The sequence below is a fragment of the Macaca fascicularis genome, chromosome 18, assembly GCF_037993035.2.
Source record: "Macaca fascicularis isolate 582-1 chromosome 18, T2T-MFA8v1.1".
Taxonomy (NCBI): Eukaryota; Metazoa; Chordata; class Mammalia; order Primates; family Cercopithecidae; genus Macaca; species Macaca fascicularis.
The window spans coordinates 46,474,167-46,496,412 of record NC_088392.1 but is presented as its reverse complement, the minus strand read 5'-3'; positions in this window follow the sequence as shown (position 1 = coordinate 46,496,412).

Genomic DNA, 22,246 nt, shown 5'->3' with positions numbered 1-22,246 from the left:
GCTATTTAAAAAGCTGTACATTAGTGATACAAACATCTTGAGTCTTTATATTAATGACAACATTTTAATTAATTACATATGGATTTTATATTACATCTTGAGGAATCCTCCACCTTTAGACAACAATGTCTTAGATTAATCCAAATTGGTTAGTCCAAATTGCCTCATAGTTGTCTCAGCTCAGGCCAAATTGATTTTAAACATAACTGTTCTGAGGCCAATAAAAGGCTATATTGGACCCCATTTTATTAACATTGTAGGTATGTCTTTCTATGGTTTAAGCTAAGGTATACCAGGAAACCCTTTTCCCCATCTTAGAAAATAATTATCCCATTAATCTGTGTCTTAGGCATACCAATACACACTTAAGAATTAATTGTTTCAAGTAAGATTACTTCCTATTAAAACAGAAAGTTTTTCAAAGAGAATAGCATGATACTCTTTACGTTAGCTACTGGCAGAAATCAGAGCCCCTTGGGAGACTGAGAAAATCAAAACAGTATATTTAGAGTGAAGGTACTGAGGAAAAAACGTTGGGGGCACCAAGAACTGGAAAGGAAAAAACAAAAAGAAGCAACAAAGAAGGAAGAAAGGAGGAGAAATTGGGAGAGGTTAGGGATAGCACACAGCCCCAATCCCCCCCTTTTCCCGTATGTGCTAACCTCAGGATCCTGTGTCACTGAGCTAAGAAGCTAAGATAAACAACGTTTCACCATAAATCATCCCCAAGGCAGGTGATCCTATGACCCACATGTGCATGAGACTCTGGAATGACTGCTAGGCAGCTTTCTTGGGGTGGTGGTAGTGAGCAACACCATCATCTTGAACCCACTGAGGATAACCAAGACTTTAACGTGGGCCAGGCATGTATGGACATCATAACCAGGAAGAATGGAAAGATCACCTCCGGAGGCAGAGATCCCTGACATCAAACCCCTTACACAGTCCAATTAAAGGCCCAGGCCAGCCTCTTTTGGAGAGCCAGCTAGAGAACTCTTCCTTCTGTGCTGTCTCCCTTGTGCTCAAGCATAAGTCCCAATACATTTTGTGTGAAAAAAAATTTATGGCCTCATGTTAATTTCTAGTGCATGAAAAGCCTAAGAACCTGTGTACAGTAACATATTTCCAGGTGACCACAAAGGGACCAGGGTAATATCTCCCTTCCCCTCAGGGACTTGAGGGCCATTAGGGTGGCTGAACACAACTTCTCTTATTGCTGATGACTGACTGCTTGAACCTTTCATTCAACATCACCATGAGTGGTGCGTCTTCCTCCAGCCTCCCAGGGCTCCTGGCTTCACCTTGGCAGAAAACATTTTTCTTTCTTTTCTATTTTGTCTTTTTTTTTTTTCTTCTGGTGCACCTTTTCTTTTTCTTTTTCTCACTTTACCTTAGTTTTACTGGTTTGAGTCACCTTAATAGACATCCATGGAAAATGGGTTGAAATGATTGATTCCCCAGGATTGATTAACCCAGCAGGCAGTAAATGGGTGGCACCCCTCCCTGGCTTAAGTGGTTGGAGAAACTCTGGCTCTCTGGATCTGAATTTTTCAACTCTAAATAAAACTCCTTACTACTTGGCTTCCCTTTGCAGCTCCTTGTAGGGAGGGGAGGCTTGTGAGCTTTTCACTGTTTGTCTTTTTGAATGTGTAGTCCTCTCAGTTCTGTGTGTTGTCTTTATGAAAGAAAAAACAGTATGTGGGTCTAATCCTCGATTAACTATGCCCTAAACCATGTTTTCTTTTTACTTGTATGATAACCAATCTCATCCACTCTCACTTGGTCACCACTGAGTACAGGCTCCAAACAGGACTTGGACCTGAGGTAAGGTCAAGGAGGTAGAGGGAACTATATAAGCCTGCCTTCAATTTCAAAAGAGGATCAGTTCTCTCTCTTCTTTTGCTACATTGATTGGTCCTCTTATGTGATTTATACTACCACACTGTGTGGGATCAACAGTCCTCCTACTTCCTCACTGATGCCGCTTCTCAGGGTCTACATCCAGCCCATGTTCCTCTGACTGAGGGAGACAAATGTATAGTAGTGGGCACTGCTCTCAGCATACTCTAAGGTTCCATGCTGAAATGCATCATCTCTAATTGGGGCAAATTTATGCTAGATGGCTTGAACAAAAAGAAGTTAATTTTATTTTGCAGCATGGTCTGGTTCTAGTACACCCTAGAGACCATAAGAAATGGCCACTGAATGGATTCCTTAATTTTAATATCATTTTGCATGTGGACCTGTTTGGCAAAATGTTCCAAAAATATGGGATGTATCCTATGTACAGGTTTTATAAAACTATATCAGGATCCAAAATAGTGGGATTCCTGTCAGGTATGTGTGTGTGGCCTCCATGCCTTGGCCACCACCAAATAAATCTAAACCAGACTTGCTAACAGATCTGCTCTTTCAGTCTCTGATCAATCCACCCAGTGAATCCCAACTCCACCAACCCATTTGGTTCCTGAACTGACACCATACTGTAATCAGACCTCTGAAGGTATGCAGGCCCCAGCACATCATCAGTGGGGTTCCAATCAGGTTCCAAGTTGGCACCTACTTTTACCCAGTCACCAGCCCTGGGATATTCTCTCCTTAGAGAAGTGACTGAGGAGAGAAGATAAATTACAAGAGTTAATGTTCCCTTTTTGATGGTAGATTGGGGATATGAAAGCAAAAGTTTATCAGATTTTCAGAAGATTATGACAAATTTAGAGATGAGTTTGTTACATCAAACCTAATGTTCTCATTGACATGGCAGGATGTCACTGCTTTTGACACATTGCTGACCTTTGATAAAAAGGACCACATACTAAGAAAGGCCAGAGAGTATTCAGATTGCCCAGTGGCCATGAACCACCACAAGGCTGTCATCTGAGTAGGTTGATATGAAGATGCTACTGACAAAGCTAGAATGGGTCATTTTATTACTTTCCTAAGGCAATGGACAAGTGCATAGTAAATCTCATGAACTATCATAAGGTTAGAGAGATTATTCAGGAAAAAGAGGAGAAAATTCCAGCAATTTTCCTCAACTGTATCATGAAGGCTTTCAGAAAATACACCAATGCTATCCCAGAGTAAGCAGACAGGAGGGCACTGCTTGCCTCACATTTCATTATTCAGTCTGTTCCAGACATCAGGAGAAAGCTGAATAGAGACAGGCCCCCAGATCCTACTGTTGACCCTGGTAACAGAGACTTTTAAGGTTTTCAATAATAGGGACAGGAGAGAGAAAGCTAATAAAGAAACAAGATTAACCAAGAAAGAGTAGCTTTTGGCTTCCCTGATTCATTTGCCATCTAAGGGTGACCCTAGGAGACCCAGAAGACCAGACAACTGAATGCACCCAGCCAGCACTGAACAGAACCAATGTGCATATTTCAGGAAGGAGTGATATTGAAAGAGGGAATGACCTAATCATCCTAAATCAGGATGGCTAGCCACAACCCTAGCCAATCCCACCCTCATTGTTAACCTCTCAGATGAGAGGTATACTTTCACTGAGTAATGTGACTCAAGATCCTACCTGGATCTGACTTTAACTTGCTCCATCATCATCTTTCTAGCAGAGCCTTAAGTCACCTTCTACATGGCAGGTAGAAGAACTGAGTCCCTTGTGGACACTGGAATCACCTACTCTTTCTTTACCCTGTCTGTCCACCCACTTTCCAATTGTAGCTGCATAACAGGGATAGACAGGTGGTCTAAAGTAAGACAACTTACTTTCCTTCTTGCTTGTGAGGCGGGGTCTGCTATTACTACTCATTCATTCCTGAATGTTCCCAAATGTCACAATTTATTGTTAGGTAGAGACTTATTAAGTACAATTGGAGCCACCATTTCCTTGGAAGGGATCAAAATTCAATTAGAAATGGGGCTAGAACAAGGAATTCACTTATTGGCACTCCTGAACAGTCACAGTTTGAAACAAATGCATTCCTGAAGACAACAAGAAACAAGTGGACCCTCAGTATGGGAAACTGTTGTCTTGGGATTGGCCAATAAAAACAGGCTTGAAACCTGGTGCGTACTGTCCATGGAAAAAATAATACCCCCTCAAATCTGAAGCACTACTAGGGATCCCACCATTGCTATGCAAATTTTTGAAACATGGGCTAATTAAATCCTGCCTGTCCCCTTGCAATATTCCAATTCTCCCTGTTAAGAAATCTAATGGAGAATACCATTGTGTATGGAACTTGCAGGTTGTTAATGAGACAGTCATTCCAATCCATCCAATGGTTCCAAACTCATACATTCTGCTCATCTAGATACCCAGGGATGCTCAGTATCACACTGTGCTAGACTTAAAAGATGCCTTTTGTGTGCTCCTATACCTAGTATTCCAATATTCTTTTGCCTTTGAATGGAAGAACCCCAATACCCAGAAAGACACCCAATATACATGAACCATACTTCCTCAAGGTTTTTGAGACAGTTCTCATCTCTTTGGAAATGTGTTAGCAAAGGAGTTAAGCAAATTAAATTTGAGAAATGGGATTTTATGTCAATATGTTAATGATCTGTTAATTGCCAGTCAGACATGTCATGATTCAAATTTTAACATCATTAAAACCCTACATGTTCTGGTTGAACAGGACATAAGGCATCCCCAATCAAGACCTGGATTTCCTTACAAAATGTTCAATATATGGGATTTACTCTGACCCCAGAAGCTTGCATACTGGCCACAGGTCAAAAAAGGGCAATCATTTTATTGCTGATTCCACAAACCAAACAGCAACTCTGGGACTTCTTGGGAATGGCAGTTCTCTGACACATCTGGATTCCAAATTATAACCTAATGGCCGAACTGCTGAGGCCATAAAAGGGAAAGAAAGATTCCCCAAGCACTGGGATAAAGAGTGCCAACAAGCTTTTGAAGCATTAAAATCTGAGTTAGGTCAAGCCCCAGCTCCAAGGCTACCAAATTTAGAAAAATCATTTACCTTCTAAGTTTGTGAAAGATTGGTAATAGCTCTGAGAGTCTTAACCCAGAAGCTGGGCTCTTCCCAGAGGTCAGTGGTCTATTTCTTAAAACAATTAGATCCAGTCATAAAAAGATGGCCTACCCTGAGGGCGGTAGTAGCCTCTGCCCTATTGGTTAACAAAGCCTCCAAGTTGACATTGGGGCAATATATAGAAGTCATCACTCCTCATCAGGTTCAAACTGCATTGGAAGTCAAAGGACACCATTGACTCACTGGAGGGAAGCTGACCAAATACCAAGCTCTTTTATGAGACACCCCTAACATCACTCTGAGGGTATAACAGACTTTGACCCGGGGGACCCTATTCCCATCTGTAGATGATGAGGCTTTATAGCATCAATGCATAAAAGCCATAGAACAAAAATACTCCAGCAGACCCAACTTACAGGATAAGACCCTTAATAATCCAGAGACAGAATACTATATTTATGGTAGTAGTTTTATGGGAGAAGGGACTAGGAAGGCAGGATATGCAGTAGTGAGTCTAAATGAGGTTATAGAGGCAAAAGCCCTTTCTTCTCATACCTCAGCATATAAAGGAGCACCGACTGCCTTAATCAGAGCTTTAAATTGGGAGAAAGCAAAAGGTTAAACTTATGTACTGATTCAAAGTGTGAGTTTTTCATGCTGCACACCCACACAGCCATATGGAGGGAGAGGGAAGTATTAACAGCGAAAAACTCCCCAATCAAGCATCAAGATCTAATCTTGCTTCTCTTGGAAGCAGTGCAGATTCCTCACCAAGTGGCAATCATTCACTGTAAGGGCCATCAGAGAGATGGGTTCCTCATTAGCCAAGGGAACAATAGGACAAATAGGGCTACAAAGCAGGCAACTCAGCCTCAAGAACCTAAGAGTGCCCTGGCCGTAATAGTAATCCCCTCTAAAATCCCCAGTTGCCTGCTATCTTCACAGCAAGAAGGGAAGAATTCTGAGAGATGGAGATATAGGGAGATATTATTGGATGACTCACAGACAACGGTAAGATCCGTATCCTTGGATTTGAACAATGGAAGCTCATCAAGCGTCTCCATGATGCCACTCATTATGAGAGGGATGTTCTATGAGACATAGTCCATAGAATAATTACTGGACAAGGACTTAGAAAGACTATAAAATGGGTGACCTTTGCCTGTGAGTTGGGTACCTAACCCTTAAACTCATCCTATCCCTCCCTCTTTAAGTAAGTTCAGCAAGAGGAACCTATTCAGGAGAGGACTGACAAGAAGATTTCACTCAACTGCCCTCTAAGTCAGGATACAGGTACCTGCTAGTGTTTGTGGTTGAGCCAAGCTTTTTTCACCCACATAGAGGAAGCAGTGGAAGGCTGTAAACCTTTGTTAAAGAAGATAGTATATCAGTTCAGACTTCCCAGTTCTCTCCAGAGTGATGGCTGGCCTTCCTTTGTTGCTAAGATTACCCAGCGCCTCACAACAGCCTTAGGGATAGACTACAAACTTCATGCATCTTGGCATTCCCAATCATCAGAGATAGTTAAAAAGATGAATCATCTTAAAATGATCCTAGCAAAGCTTTTTCAAGAGACCCATAAACTGTAGAGGACTACGTGCTCGCAAACGAGACATTCCCGTTAAGTCCTGCTCTTGCAAACGAAGCAGGGCGTTCCTGATAAGTCCTGCTCTTGCAAACGAAGCAGGGAGTTGGAGGCTTGTTTATGTGTAAACATCTTGAAAATCCAGAAAGTCAGGGAAAGGTCAGAAAAACAACAATGTGTCTTGTGACTTGGCAACATTCTACAAATGACTGTATAAAATAAAGCAGAGCGCGCCATTCGAGGCGGCCGCCATGTTTGTCTTGTCTTGTGTTGTCTTGTGTGTTCATTCCTTTGTTTAGGAAACACGCGGACCCCAACATCTGGTGCAGCGAGCAGGGTCCGTGGCTCCACGAGAGCAAGGAACCGGAGGGGGAACACTCCAGGCAGGTAAATAAAGAAAGGGGGACCCACGGGAAAATTATGGGGAATTCCAACTCTCTGGCCTCTGAATGTTTGCGGTTACTCCAGGGAATGTTGATGTCTATCGGAGTAGAAGTTAGTTAAGGAACATAAGACTTTGAAGCGATTGTTTGCCCATGTTGAACAACGTTGTTATTGGTTTCAATATCAAACGAAAGTGCAGTTAAATCGAAAGGAATGGTTACAAGTGGTTAAAGTCCTGCATTGAGCTCACCAGAGAGGGCAAACAATGCCTCTGACTTTGTGGACTTTGTGTAGTTCCATTACTCAGGCATTAGAGTTACTTGAAACTGACTCAGAGCATGGCGATACTGCCACAGGAGGTGAGGCATCTGAAGCTTTAGAGAGGAATGATCCTAGAGAGGAACATATTTACGCCCCAGTTGTTGAGGACAAGGAATTGGAAAAAGAGCTAATGCCTCCTTCATCTGAAGGAAATTCTGATTTGCAGCGCATTTTAGAGATGTTACAACAGTTGTTAAAATTGCAAGGTACCGCTGCTCCTGTTTCTCCTATCTCTCCGCCATGATCCTTCACAATTGCTTTTATTGCCTTTTTTTTTTTTCCTTTCTTATCTAGAGATGTGTCTTGTCAAGGAGGTTTCAGTAGTATTGGGAAAACTGTTTTCTGAGAAACTTTAGTTTCTGATCAAAAACCTTTATGTTCATTGCAAATTAATGGGATACTTTTTGAGGGATTAGTCGACACAGGAGCGGATGTATATAATAATGTTTGACTCAATGGCCTGACCATTGGAAAAAGAAACAAGTATCAGTTACTCTATCCGGCCTAGGTACTGCTTCTATAGTCTACCAAGGTGTCAAGCCCCTGAGCTGTGTAGGACCTGAAGGACAGCAAGGAAAAGTGTTCTTTTATATTGTTCCCATTAATATTAACCTTTGGGGCCATGATCTTTTACAACAATTTGGTGCTTTTTTAAGCATTCCTCATATTTCTTCAGCTGCCAAAAATATGATGTTCAAAATGGGCTACAATCCTTTAAACTCTTAGCCACTGTCCACAAGCCTCAAACTTTACAATTGAAGTGGAAAACTACAACTCCTGTTTCGGTGGAACAGTGGCCATTATCTAAAGAAAAACTTAAGGCTTTAAAGAATTTAGTTAAGGAACAATTGGCCGAGGGGCATATTGAACCAAATACTTCTGCATGGAATTCCCCTGTGTTTGTCTTGTCAAAAAAAAAAAAAAAAAAAAAAAAGGAAAATGGCACTTATTAACTGATCTTAGAGCTCTAAATACTTGTATTCAACCTATGGGGACTTTATCCCCCGTAGCAAAAGAAAAATTGTCATTTGTAGAAAATAAAATTAGTGAAGCTCACCTTGATTATATTACACCCAATCTTCCACTTTCGTTGTGTCTTTTTCATACTCCCCATTTGCCAATGGCCGTTTTACACCAAGATAATAATAATAATATTCTGGAGTGGCTGTTTTTGGCTAATAAAGCCATTAAAAAAATTCACCCATATATTGATAAATTGGCTAAATTAATTATTAAAGGACAACATCGAGCTTGTCAGTTGCTTGGTGCTGACCCTATAAAAATTATTACCTGATTATCTAATCAATACATTGAATCTCTGTTGGAAATTCATAAGGGTTGACAAGTGGCTTGCGCTGAGTATACTGGTTCTTTTTCTCAAAATAAATTATTTGCTTTTCTGCAACAATATTCTTTACTGCCATATAATCCTATCTCTTACACTCCAGTTAAAGGTCCCACCTTTTTTACTGATGCTTCAAGCAATGGAAAGGCTGGATACTGGACTTCAGACAATTCAAAAATTTCTCACTATCCATTTGAATCAGTACAAGGAGAACTTTTTGCCATTCTTATGGTTCTACAAGACTGGCCTATATGTAACACCATTATTTCCTCAAACTCCTTTACAAAAATTATTTTACTCTTACTTCCTGCACTGCTCCCCCCCTTTTTTTTTATCACTCATATTCGTTCTCATTCAGCTTTGCCAGGACCTTTATCTTTTGGCAATAGTCACACTGATTCTTTACTTATTGGCAGTGTCCAACGGGCTCAGGATGAGCACCAACTACATCATACTAATAGTTTAGGATTACAACGGCGATTTTCTATAACACGCCATCAAGCCCGAGCTATTTTCAGAGCCTGCCCATCTTGTGCTCCTATTATTGCACCTTTTTTAAGTCGAGGCATTCAACAAAATCACATTTGGCAAATGGATGTAACTTATGTTCCTTCCTTTGGTCGTTTAAAATATGTTCATCATACTATTGATATGTGGTCACATTTCCAGTGGGCTACACCATTACCCTCTGAAAAGGCTGACTCTGTTATTACTCATTTACTTATTTGCTTTGCAGTTATGGGAGTCCCTGCTGAATTAAAAACTGATAATGCCCCTGCTTATTGTTCTCGCAAATTGGCTGCCTTCCTCTCTTTATACCATATTCATCATTCCACTGGTATTCCATTTAACAGTCAAGGTCAAGCAATTATTGAAAGAGCCAATGCTACCTTAAAATTATAACTTTTAAAACAAAAAGGGGGAGATGGGTGAGATTCCCCAAAACATCAAACTCTGAAAGCCCTTTATACTTTAAATTTTCTCAACCATTGGCGCCAATTACAGCCATCTGCAGCGGTGAAACATTTTCAACAGCCTTTAGAAAAGCCACAAAACAGTAATCTGTTGGGTGTATTATCCTTCATTACAAGGAAAATATTTAAAAGGAAAAGTTTTACAGTGGGGCCGAGGCTATGCTCTTGTCCATACAGGTGCCGGAGACGAGTGGTTTCCATCTCGAGGGTTGAAACAGTGCCATGGCGAAGAAGAGCCGATCTGAAGAGTTCCTGAAGGAATTCCAGGAGCTAAATCTGAGTGCTCAGAGAACATTCACCTTCGGAACTCGACGTGCAGAGCCCCCGACACGGGGACAACTGAAAAAGTTAAGAAGCCGAAGGGGTTGTTCAACAAGCTGGGCAGCCCAAAACCCCACTGACTTTATTCCTGGCTATGCTGGCCATAGTAAATTGTCAGGTAACAGCTGGAGAATTTACATACTGGGCTCATATTCCTTTTCCACCCTTATATCAAGGTGTGGCCTGGGGAGACAGAGAAATCCCAGTATTTACCAATGATACTGCTTGGATGCCATTGCCTTTTTTAAACCAGGATCCTGAGTTAGACACTGGCACAGTAAATAGTTCATATCAATTTGGGGTTGAAGGGTTACCTATATGTCTTGGGAGTAGTCCACATTGTCTGCATCTTTCTCATGAGGCTGGGGCTGTTTGCTATAACCATAGTCATATCTCTGCCTTTACTATGATTATTGTGGCTCAAAGTTTTAAGTATAATCATACTGCAGTACTTAATGAAACTCTGCCAAGTACCTTATCTTTATGCCCTATCCCTGATGTGTCCGGAGGTGTTTCCCAACTAGAGTGGACTAGATGTAGAAGTAGTGGGCCACGATTTTGTTAGAAGTAAAAAGGAAGAGTTGTAAATACCTTGTTACAGATTGGAGTGTACATGGAGATTTTCAGACTAAATTCAGCCATGTCAACCTGCGTTGGCATAAAGGTAATCACAGCATTTCTGCAGATGGCAATGAAACTATTACTTGGCATGATGGTGGTCTATCACCCCCTATGCCAAATTTGGCTAATACCTCACAAATACAAGGTCATATTTGGAAGTTGCTAGCTGCTGGTAAACCAATGTTCACTTTCACGGGAAACATGTCCTTAAATCTTACTAATATTGCTAACCCTTTCCATATATCTTTGCATTGAAATAGTTCTAGATATGTTTTTGCATGTGTAAGAAAGCCTTACTTGTTGTTGACAGGAATTTTTAAATGGGATAATAATACAGGGGTAGTTAACTGTACAAACAATTGTACATTCTTAAGTTGTATAAATACTACTTGGTGGAATAATAATTGGAATGAGTCTCATTCTGATTTATATATACTAGGAGCCAGAAAAGAAACCTGGCTACCTATAAACTTAACACGTACTTGGAGTGAATCTGCTGGGGTTACTCAAATTTACAAGGTTATGCAAGATCTTGTCCACCGCAGTCGGAGGATGGTTGGAATCGTCGTGACCGCGGTGATAGGACTTGTAGCAATTGCTTCCACCGCCGCTGTTGCTGGATTAGCTCTACACCAGAGTATACAAAATGCAGAATTTGTGCAACAATGGCATGAACAATCACATTTGTTGTGGCAGCAGCAACGAGACATAGATGCTCATTTGACTGAACGAGTGGATAATCTGGAGCAAGTGGTTTCTTGGTTGGGAGATCAGCTAACAGTGTTGAATACCCGAGCTTTGTTGAAACGTGATTGGAACACTACCCAATTTTGTATTACTCCTGTTCCTTTTAACAGCACTGTACATAACTGGACTGAGATAAAGAGACTTTTAATTGGTCATAATAATCTTTCCCTAGAAATACAAGAATTAACACAGAACATTTCTGAAACATTTCGCAATCAGTTACCATTGCTGACTGGTGCAGATTTGATGACTGGTATTGCACAAAGTTTGACGTCTTTGAACCCTATGAGCCCTGTAAAAACTTTGCTGACCTCTGTTTCTAGTAATGTATTGATTGTTGTTCTTGCCTTTGTCATTTTCACAGTCTGCTGGAGACAGTGCCAAAGGGCAAACACCGAATCCCAGCGAGCCCAACACGTATTGATGGTTTTAAAAGATATTCAAACTTGTAAATAAGGAAAGGGGAAATGTAGAGGACTATGTGCTCACAAATGAGACGTTCCCGTTAAGTCCTGCTCTTGCAAATGAGGCAGGGCGTTCCTGGTAAGTCCTGCTCTTGCAAACGAAGCAGGGCGTTGGGGGCTTGTTTATGTGTAAACATCTTGAAAATCCAGAAAGTCAGGGAAAGGTCAGAAAAACAACAATGTGTCTTGTGACTTGGCAACATTCCACAAATGACTGTATAAAATAAAGCAGAGCGCGCCATTCGAGGCGGCCGCCATGTTTGTCTTGTCTTGTGTTGTCTTGTGTGTTCATTCCTTTGTTTAGGAAACACGTGGACCCCAACAATAAACTGTGGATTAAATGCTTTAGTCACACTTCTCAGAATCTGCACAATCCCTTATGTAGACCTGAATCTCAGTCCTTCTGAAATAATTTATGGGATGCCCTTTCTCACTACTAATCTTCTGTTAGATGGAGAATTGGATCAAAACCTACAACACCTAATGTTTTCAGGGCAGGTCCAGAAGGCACTCTTAGAATAAGGAAACAACATTCTGCCATCCCCTGCCAGAACTGGGGCAGCCTCTATCCAGATTAACTCAGGAGATCAGGTCTTCCTTAAGACTTGGAAAGTGGGCTCCCTGGAGGACCAACTATTACTTAAATGAAAAGGTCCTTACTGAGTGATCCTGGTGACTCCAACTACAGTCAATTTACAAGGAATGCCTAGGTGGGCAAACCTTTCCAGATTAAAACTCTTTTCTGCTGAATATTTTCAGGCATGCTTGAAAAGCCCGTCTTATTCCTGCGAGCCAGTGGAGGGCCTTAAGTAGCTGTTCAAGAGGGTTATCTCATAAACAGATAAGTAACGCGGTGGCTGGGCCTGAGACTGATAGCTTCTTTTATGATACTGGTTATTTTGCTGCTGCTGTTTTATCACTTTGCTTAGCCCCCTCCCCTGGTAAATATCTCTTTTGTCCTTGCTGAATATATGGAACTGACCTTGCTACTTCTTGTCCTGGTGCTTGCATTTTCCCCTATGGTAATATGGAATAAACAAAGCTTGGGAAATTCTTTGTTCCACTTTACTCAAACATTGTCTCAGCCCACACCAAATATTTATCAGACTATTGCATATGTCATTAACAAGTCAATGGGGAGGCATATAAAAATGTCTGGTGGGAGCAACCAGCAGAATAGTCCCTGGTCCAAAAGCACTCTATTTACAGAGCCAATAAATCTCTTGTGAACCTAGTCCATCTCATCCACTCAACATCCATTAACCTGAGAATTATAACATGTTTTAATCCATCAGTCGTGACCTGGTATGCCAATGTAGATCCCAAGCTACCCTAATATAACAACTCTTGTGCTCTTTACAGGATACCCATCTGTAACTATACTACAAGAGGGAGCTACATACTCAGTATCCTTAGCCGCACCTGCTCACTAAAAGATGTGATTAACCTCACCCCTGAGCTCTGTCCCTTTTTATGTGCATGATTTCCAACTGCAGTTGGGACATGGCATGAGTTCCAGAGGGTACAGCCTTGGTGGCACAGCTACCTGGGTTGTGTTAGGTTATTCTTACATTGCTATAAAGAAATAACTGAGATTGAGTAATTTATAAAGAAAAGAGGTTTAATTGGCCCATGGTTCTGCAGACTGTATAGGAAGCATGACATCAGCATCTGCCTGACTTCCAGGGAGGCCTCAGGGAGTTTTTGCTCATAGCAGAAGGTGAGGGGGAGCAGGCACATCACATGGTTAGAGCAGTAGCAAGGGAACGAGAGGTACCACAAACTTTTAAACAACTAGAACTTGTGAGAACTCACCCAGTATTATGAGGGCAAGCCATGAGAGATTTGCCCCCATTACCCAAATATCTTCCACCAGGCTCCATCTCCAACATTGGGGATTATGTTTATTTTATTTTATTTTATTTTTTATAATTTATGGGGTCTCACTGTGTTGGCCAGGGTGGTCTCGAACTCCTGGCCTCAAGCAATCCTTCCTACCTCAGCCTCCCAAAATGCTGAGATTATAGGCATGAGCCACCATGTCTGGCCAGGGATGATATTTCAACCTGAGATTTGGCAGGAACAAATATACAAATTATATCATGGGTTGTCACATGGGATCACAGATACCCTTGTCTTCTGACACTGAAAACCAGGGAGACAATGACAAGTACTTCTTATGGCTGCCTTCTAATCACCCATCCTTGGGTCCCTTAGTTACCATCTCTTCTTACCCAGTACTCTTATGCTTAGCTAATGGACTGATGTTCTTGGGAATGGTAAATGGGAAAGGGATAAAAGTTTAATGTCTTGATACCAATCATATAAGTAGCAATTGAACTGTGGATTAGGTCACACTCCTCTTCCTCCTAAGAATATCAAATTATTCTTCAATAACCCCCATAGCACTCAGCTGTCATCAAGAAGGTACAGATGAGCAATGGAGCTGCTGATTGCCAGAATAGTCACCTTAGTTGATTCACTGGTGGGACTAGCCGGGAGAATAATTTACAACAATGTCATCATATAATATGTCACAGCCATGTCTTCATTGTGGCAGCCACAACAGGACAGGGTTTTAAACTCGTACAAAAGTCATTAGGTTATCTGGCTTTGATGGTCTTAGATGACTGATTATCCTTGGATTACCTACTGGCTGAAAAGTAGAAGTATGTGCTGTTGCAAATACCGCTTGTTGTTTCTTCATTAATGTTTCTGGGGAGATGGAACAAAGGGCTGATGTCATCCTCCAACAGGTTACATGGTTACATAACTTTAATAATCCCACTGCTCAAATTGTCTGGGGCTCCATTGAAGGGTACCTACCAGATATTACTTCATTTTTGCCTTTCTTTATATCCTTAGTGAACATTCTGTTGTGGTTATGTGGCTATGTGGGTCCTTTTAACCTTTTGGTAAAGTTTGTGTTTGCCAGGCTTCAACAGTCTCAAGTCAAGCTAATGGTGACACAAGAATTCTAACCCATACCATCCCAGGAAAACCTGAGTCCTTACTAATCTAAATCAGTAGGTCAGTCAGCAAGGAGTTTTTACAACCTCCAAAGGTAGGTGGAGATGATTACTCTTTTCAGCAGAAAGCAGCTCAGAAGATGAGACCTCTGACCGCCCCCCACTGCTTCCCCTTAAGAATAAGGAGAATAAGCTGGGCACAGTGGCTCACACCTGTAATACCAGAACTTTGGGAGGCTAAGAAGGGCAGATCAGGAGGTCAGGAGATCAAGACCATCCTGGCTAACACGGTGAAGCCCTGTCTCTACTAAAAATACAAAAAAATTAGGCATGGTGGCAGGCACCTGTAGTCCCAGCTATTCGGGAGGCTGAGGCAGGAGAATGGCGTGAACCTGGGAGGCGGAGCTTGCAGTGAGTCGAGATCGCGCCACTGCACTCTAGCCGCCTGGGTGACAGCGTGAGACTCTATCAAAAAGAAAAAAGAAAAGAAAAAGAAAAAGAAAAAGAAAAGAAAAGAATAAGGAGGGTAATATCTCTCAGAGGGAAATGAGACATAGTAGGGATGGGACTAGCTCCCACCCTCTGTCCCCCATATTTGTCAGGGTTCTCCAGATAGAGAACCCTGTCTTACTGTCCTATTGGTCAGAACCAATAGAATGTATGAATATATAAAAGGGAGTTTATAATGGAGAATTAGCTCATGTGATTACAAAGAGAAGTCCCATAATTGGCTGACCACAGTTGGGGAAAGGGAGAAGCCAGTAGTGGCTCAGTACATGTCCGAAAGCCTCAAAACCAGGGAGGCCGACAGTGCAGCCTTAAGTCTGCAGCAGAAGGCCTAGGAGCTCCAGGGAAGATGCTGGTGCAAGTTTTAGGGTCAAAGTCCGAAGATCCTGGAGTCTGATGTCCAAGGGCAGGAGGAGTGGAAGGAAGCAAACATCATGCATGTGAAGAAGAAAGAGCCAGAAGACTCAGCAAGGAAACTTATCTCATCTTCTCCCGCTTTCTTTGTTCCAGTTGCGTTGGTAGCCAATTGGATGATGCCCACCCACATTGAGGTTAGGTCTTCCTCTCACAGTACATGAACTCAAATGTCAATCTCCTCTGGCAGCACCCTCACAAACATACCCAGAAACAATATCAGCCATCTAGACATCCCTCAATTCAATCAAGTTGACCCCTAATATTAACCATCACACACCCCCCAACATATGTTCCATACTTGTTAACCACAAGATCCTGCATTCCCAGCTAAGAAGCTAAGATAAGCAACATTTGAACAAAAGTTTTCACTAAGACAGTTGATTCTACCACTCACATGTGCATAAGACCAAGAATGATCCTTATACAACCTTCCTGGGGTGGCAGTAATGAGCAACACTGTCACCTTGAACCCACTGAGCATGCATTAAGACTTCAATACCACATCCAGGAAGAAGGGAAAGATCACCCCAGGAGGCAGATCCTTGACATCAAACTCCTTACTCTGTCCAATAAAAGGCCCTGGGTGGCCCCCTTTAGAGAGCCAGCTGGAGAACCCTTTCTCCTGTGCTGTTTCCTTTGTGCTCTAGCATAAACCCCAATGAACTTTGTTCGGGAAAACTTGCTTGGCCTCATGTCAATTTCCATTGCACGAAGAGTCTAAGAGCCAGTGGTCAGTAACAAAATACCCAAGAGGGTATAGAAGGTGATCTCCCTCATTGCAATGGTCTCCTTGAAGAGAGGGTATGTGACCCTGCCAGCTTTAGGACTCCAGCAGCAGCAGAGGGCTCAGCAAGTGGCCATCCTGTCAGTGCTTATTGGATGAATGTAGAAACTAGGTACTGCTAGCATTTCACGTAAATACGTGTTTCTGTCTTCTTATTTAAAACAGCACTGCATCTTGGAATGTTCAGAAGTAAACTCATTCTTTGTGTTCATTACCTTCTAATGAACATTAGAACAAACACTGAGAATTCTATATGCCATTCTCCTCCCACCATGCCCCCTACCACATCTATTTCCTATGATTGTAATTACCTTCTTTATATGTGATAAATTCTGATCTATTCCTATTTTCTATTCTATTCTATCTTTTGTGTTCTATTCTGTTCTGTTCGATCAAATTGCATTACACTTCAGTAAAAAAGCAATACTGTTTTAATTCACAAATTGATTTCATATGGGGCCATGGGTCACTCAAACTCTGTCTCGTGGATCATTCAAACCTGCAGTTTGAGAAGAATTGCTCTAAAAATCTCAGTGTGCCCTTTGGTTGGAAGTATTTATTCTCTGAGAAGCTTTGATTGAACCTCAGAAATGTTTACTAACTGAAACTCAAATAATGATATTTTTCCTCATAAAAGTAGTATAGTTATAAATGTTAGTAAAATTGGAGCATTCTGGACTCTGAGCTTCACCAGAGGGCTTTTAAAACTAAATCTGATGTTCATACGAAAGATCTATTACTATTTAACTATTTCGCCTAGCATGATGAGAGGACTTTCAATAAACCTAAATATGTCAAAGAAAATCAGCTGCTTCTCTTTAAAAATGTGGCTGATTCCTCTAAAATGAGATTTTTCTCCATCTTACTGGAGTAAATTGAAGAACTGATAGGAAAGTATTAATATTCTATATGCTGTACTTTTGAAAAGCCTCAAGTACTTTGCTCAGGTTTCAAGAGAAGAAATTTTCTTTGAAACATAGATCAATCATTTTATAAAAAGTATTTCATATTGCCACCTTAGAAATTCACAGTTGGATATCCTATTCTCTTGAATGGTTAGTGAAATCTTAGTCTAGGACAGAGCTTGTTCATGTTCTCTCTTGCTTGGGCTATCTACAGTGATGTATTCCTAGCCAATCCAGTCTCACAGAGACTTAGGATATTCTAATTTAGTAAAATGTTGGCATAATATGACCAAAATGGCATAATTTACTTTAAATGAAAATTTCATCTTTGAGTAAAAAGAATTTTTGCTTTGGTGGAGGTTTTGTGTTTTAGTGTCTGAACTAAACAGGTTGAGGCAAAATATACTTTCATCTCTCATTTACCTACAAACTTTAGGGTTTGACTAATTGAAACTTACTATGTGTGCCATCCCATTTGCAGAGCGTCATTTTTCAAGGAATTCAAAAAGGACACAATATAGCTATGAAGAGTACTTTTTATATCATTAATTATGGTTCACTGTCTCAGAAAAGGAATAGAGCATTAATCTATCATCTTTTATTCTGACAAAATAACTTACCCTTTCATCTCCTGCTTGCATGCCCTAATGTCTTTTGCTCTAAAGAGGTAACAGCCTTGTTCCAAAAAATGCAGTTGTGCTGCACATTCCTGCCTGACCATCTCATTCCCACACAGAGTGATGACACTAATTGGCTGTACCTGAAGTGTGGATACTGTTTAGTACTTCTCACCAGTGTTCTGTCAGGTCCCACCTCAAGGAGTTTTTGTTTGTGTGTGTGTGCGTGTGTGTGTGTGTGTGCATGTAATGGGAAAGGATATCAGAATGTTTGTTTTCTAAGCAAATAGCATCCTTTAAAGGTAGTCCTATTTTCTAAGGTAGTCCTGTTTCCAAGGACCCAGACCACAGGACCACAGTCAGAAAATAGGACTATCTTAGAGTTTACTTATTTATACAATGTATTCTGCATTTCTCTTCCAGACTGTAAGCACAACGTGGGTATGGATCTTAGTCTATTTTATATATTTATGTATTCCACAGATGTAAAATAATCCTAATATTTATTTCTAAATTATTGATATTATTTCTTTATGTATATAAATAATATTTAAAATTATTTGTCTTATATGTAGTTAATTTTTCTGTTCACAATTTGACTTAATTATTATTATTTTGGGGTACATTACTTTTTAATTTTCATAAAATTAAATCTATCAATCGTTCCTCTTATGGTCTCCTTAACTTTTAATTGTCTACAGGATCCCCAAAGAAGTGTAAAATCGTGGCTCAGCATTTCTTATTTTATTTCTTCCTGAGTGTCACTAATGTGTGAACCCAGTCAGCTTCATAGACAATCAATTATCCTAGGCCATAAGCACTTATTAAGTGTTGCAATGTTGGTGTTGCACTAGGCATAGTGGGACATATATATATCAGGTAGAAATACAAATTTTTCTGTTACATAAGCAAGGAATGAATATGGAAAATGATAATATGAAAAAGACTTAAAATTGACAACCTTGATAGCTGATGATGGGTTGCCAAATATAGATTCTTAGGTTCTGTGAGTTCAGCATACAAAATGGATAACAGTGACCTAGAATGAGATGCAAAGTTTAAATTAAATCTTAAAATTATCGGAAAGGCTAACTTAGCAAAGAAAAATAATAGTTTCAGTGCACAAAAGCAATAAACGTGTAGTCCTTAAAGTCCTAGAAGAAAAGTTCATAAAGCATGGTGCTCAATGTCAGTGTCTGAAAATTTATTTGCTTATTTACCCTTTCAGGAAAGGAGGGAGGGAAGAAGAGAGAGAGAAAGGTAGAAGGAAGGGAAGAAGAGAAGAAAGAAAAAAGGGAAGCAGAAAGGAAGAAAGAAAGAAAGGGAGAGAGTGAGGGAGGAGGGACAGAAGGAAAGGAAAGACAGCAGGAAGGAATGGAAAGAAGAAAGGACGATGAGAGAGGGAGAGAGGGAGGGGACCTGGGATGGAGGAAGAAAGGTGGGAGGGAAGAAAAGAGGGGAAAAGAAGGGAAGCAGGGAAGGATGGAAGGAAGGAAGGGAGGGAAGAAGAGAGGAGGAAGATAGCATCCAGAAAAGCGCACTAGATATGTAGTAATTTCATGTATGATTTCCTGAATGGCCCTCACTGTACTGCATATTCTAGCATAAGCAATGCATATGATCTGGTAATAATTATATTTTCCTTGCTTGCAATCCTTGATTTGAAAGTATCATTTGTGTTTATAAAGAATCACACATCATGCTCACTTACCCTCAGAAATCTGAGTAGTTATGCTAGGGAATGAAGTTGTTCTATCTAGCTCAGAATCGGTAAGAATGTCTGAGGATCCAAATTGTTATGGGCTACATCTTAAAGGACAAATGAGTATCGGTCAATTGGCTTTTTTAAATCTTCTTGCAATGGTTCTTAAATGCTTGCTTGCAGCAGTTGCTAAGTTACAGAAAATGTCCAGTCTTACTATGCACATTTAAGGTAATAGATTCTAGGGCTTACAAACAACATAAATGATGCAGTTGATAGAGTACAGGCAAAATTTTTGTGGAATTGTACATCATAATGCTTTGTTAAGTGTGTAAGTCCTATTACGGTGATTAGCATAGTTTAGTGATTGACTTTTTATGCAAAGGACAACCAAAATGAAGTTAATATTTCTCATTGCAAGTTATTTAGCAATTAGAGAGAAAAAGTGTAAAAGTAAGAAAGAAACAGAGAATAGGAGTGAGCAGGGGGTATGCTCTATTGCTGAAGTTGCGCCTGTTGAAACCAGCAGGTACAAGATGGCTCCCTGTGCTCTTTGAAGGGGACTATAACACAAGCATGAGCTCCTTAACCCTATTTAGCTGGGAATTTCTCCAGCTCTGAGGATCTTGGTGGAGGTCCCGCTTGGTGGGGTGTGTAACCTCTTCACTTTCTGTCCTAGCTCACACCATTGCCTTGACCTCCTGCCTGGCTCCCCACCCTCCCAGAGCATGTCTGACTACCTGCCCCTTCTTTGTGGCTTATTCATGCAACAGATTTAAAGTTGACTTATCTCCTTCTCTCCAGTTGACACAGCAAACATCTGTATGACATCTATAGAGGAAATGGAGCCAATCAGGAACCTGCATTGTTATCACTAGTAGTCTGGGTTCCACATATTAAGCAAGCTAAGAAGCAGTCACAGTGACTGTATTACTCATCTGAAGATCTTATGCTAATTAGCTATATCTGAAAATTCATAAAAAGGTTCTTAATATAAATCCCAAAAGCTCTTCTGAGAAATAGTAGTGAATTGAATGTGAATTGTATCCTTTTAGGAGCAACTTGTGAGCAGACAGCACAGACCCTAGTCACTTGAATTGAATATCCTTTTTATGTCCTCCTATAGCTATTGGAGAACTGTAAGATAAAATGGACCACTCATCTCTTTATCCCACCAAAATTCTGGAGGAAATTTGTCTCACACATGCCATTTTGATATTGTTGATTTGCCTGTTTGCATCAAGGGAATATGCTTTACCAGTTACAGCTCAAACTTTGCCATTATGTTGTCCCCAAGAGTTAAAGATTTAATTCATTTATTTATTATTTTATATATTCACCATTTATTAACTTGTTATAAATTACGAGATATTGTTCTAGGCAACAGAGAAATAAAGAAAAAGAATGTCATATGCTGTCAGGCAACTTACATACTTGTGAAAAAAATTAAAAGAAATATTTTCCTTATTTTTCTATGAATACAAACAAATATCACATACATTTCTGTGTAGTAACTCATGTTAATTTATATATGTAGCAGAAAGTTACAAATCAATTTTTGGAAAATTTTTGAGACTCGTTGGATTTTTTTTTATGCAGAGTTTTCTCAATCCCTGACTGATGTTTCTTTGGTTGTTATAACACTAATTCGATTCTTATTTTTTTAATAGCACAACTTCTGAAGCTCATCTTTTAAAATTACTCATCTAACTAGTTTTGACTCTGCATGACTAGTCTTCTTTGGCATAGTTAAGAAGCTACTCATTTCTAGAACCATTGATTTTGATGTAACAAAGAAAGAATGGAGGGCAACCTGGCTGCTGGTTTCTTTCTGTTTCTACAGACACAGGAAAAAGCAAGAGCTACTGAGCAAGATGTAGTACAAAGGTATACATGAAAGCTCCAAGAGACCACATCTTGTTTTGATAGGACAAGAAACTACATTTTTTCACTAGAAGGTCTTCTAATGTGAAGTTACACCAGCTGCTGACATGCCTTCTCTTCCAAATGAGTACCAATGGGTTTATCTCCTATTCAAGTTGCAGCAAGCATTAAAGGTAATATTTTCTTTTTTGTTGTTGTTGTTGTTTTGAGACGGAGTCTCACTCTGTCGTCCAGGCTGGAGTGCAGTGGAGCGATCTCGGCTCACTGCAAGCTCCACCTCCTGTATTCACGCCATTCTCCCGCCTCAGCCTCCCAAGTAGCTGGGACCAAAGGCGTCCACCACCACGCCCAGCTAATTTTTTGTATTTTTAGTAGAGACAGGGTTTCACCCTGTTAGCCAGGATGGTCTCGATCTCCTGACATTGTGATCTGCTGCTTCGGCCTCCCAAAGTGCTGGGATTACAGGTGTGAGCCACCGTGCCTGGCCAAAGATAATATTTTCTAATTTAGGATTAATGTATATGCCCTACCTTCTTACAAGAACCCATACTCAATTTTGTGTATTTATTTACCCTTTCTTAATTATTTTCCAGCTATTCATTAATTTTGCTCTGATTTTGTATTTGGCTCTAAGAGTGAAATTTAGGAAAGTGACATAGATTCTTAAGTAGTTGTTTTTGTTTTCTATTTTGATTAATTTCTTATGTATTCCTTTATGATCAAAGAATATGG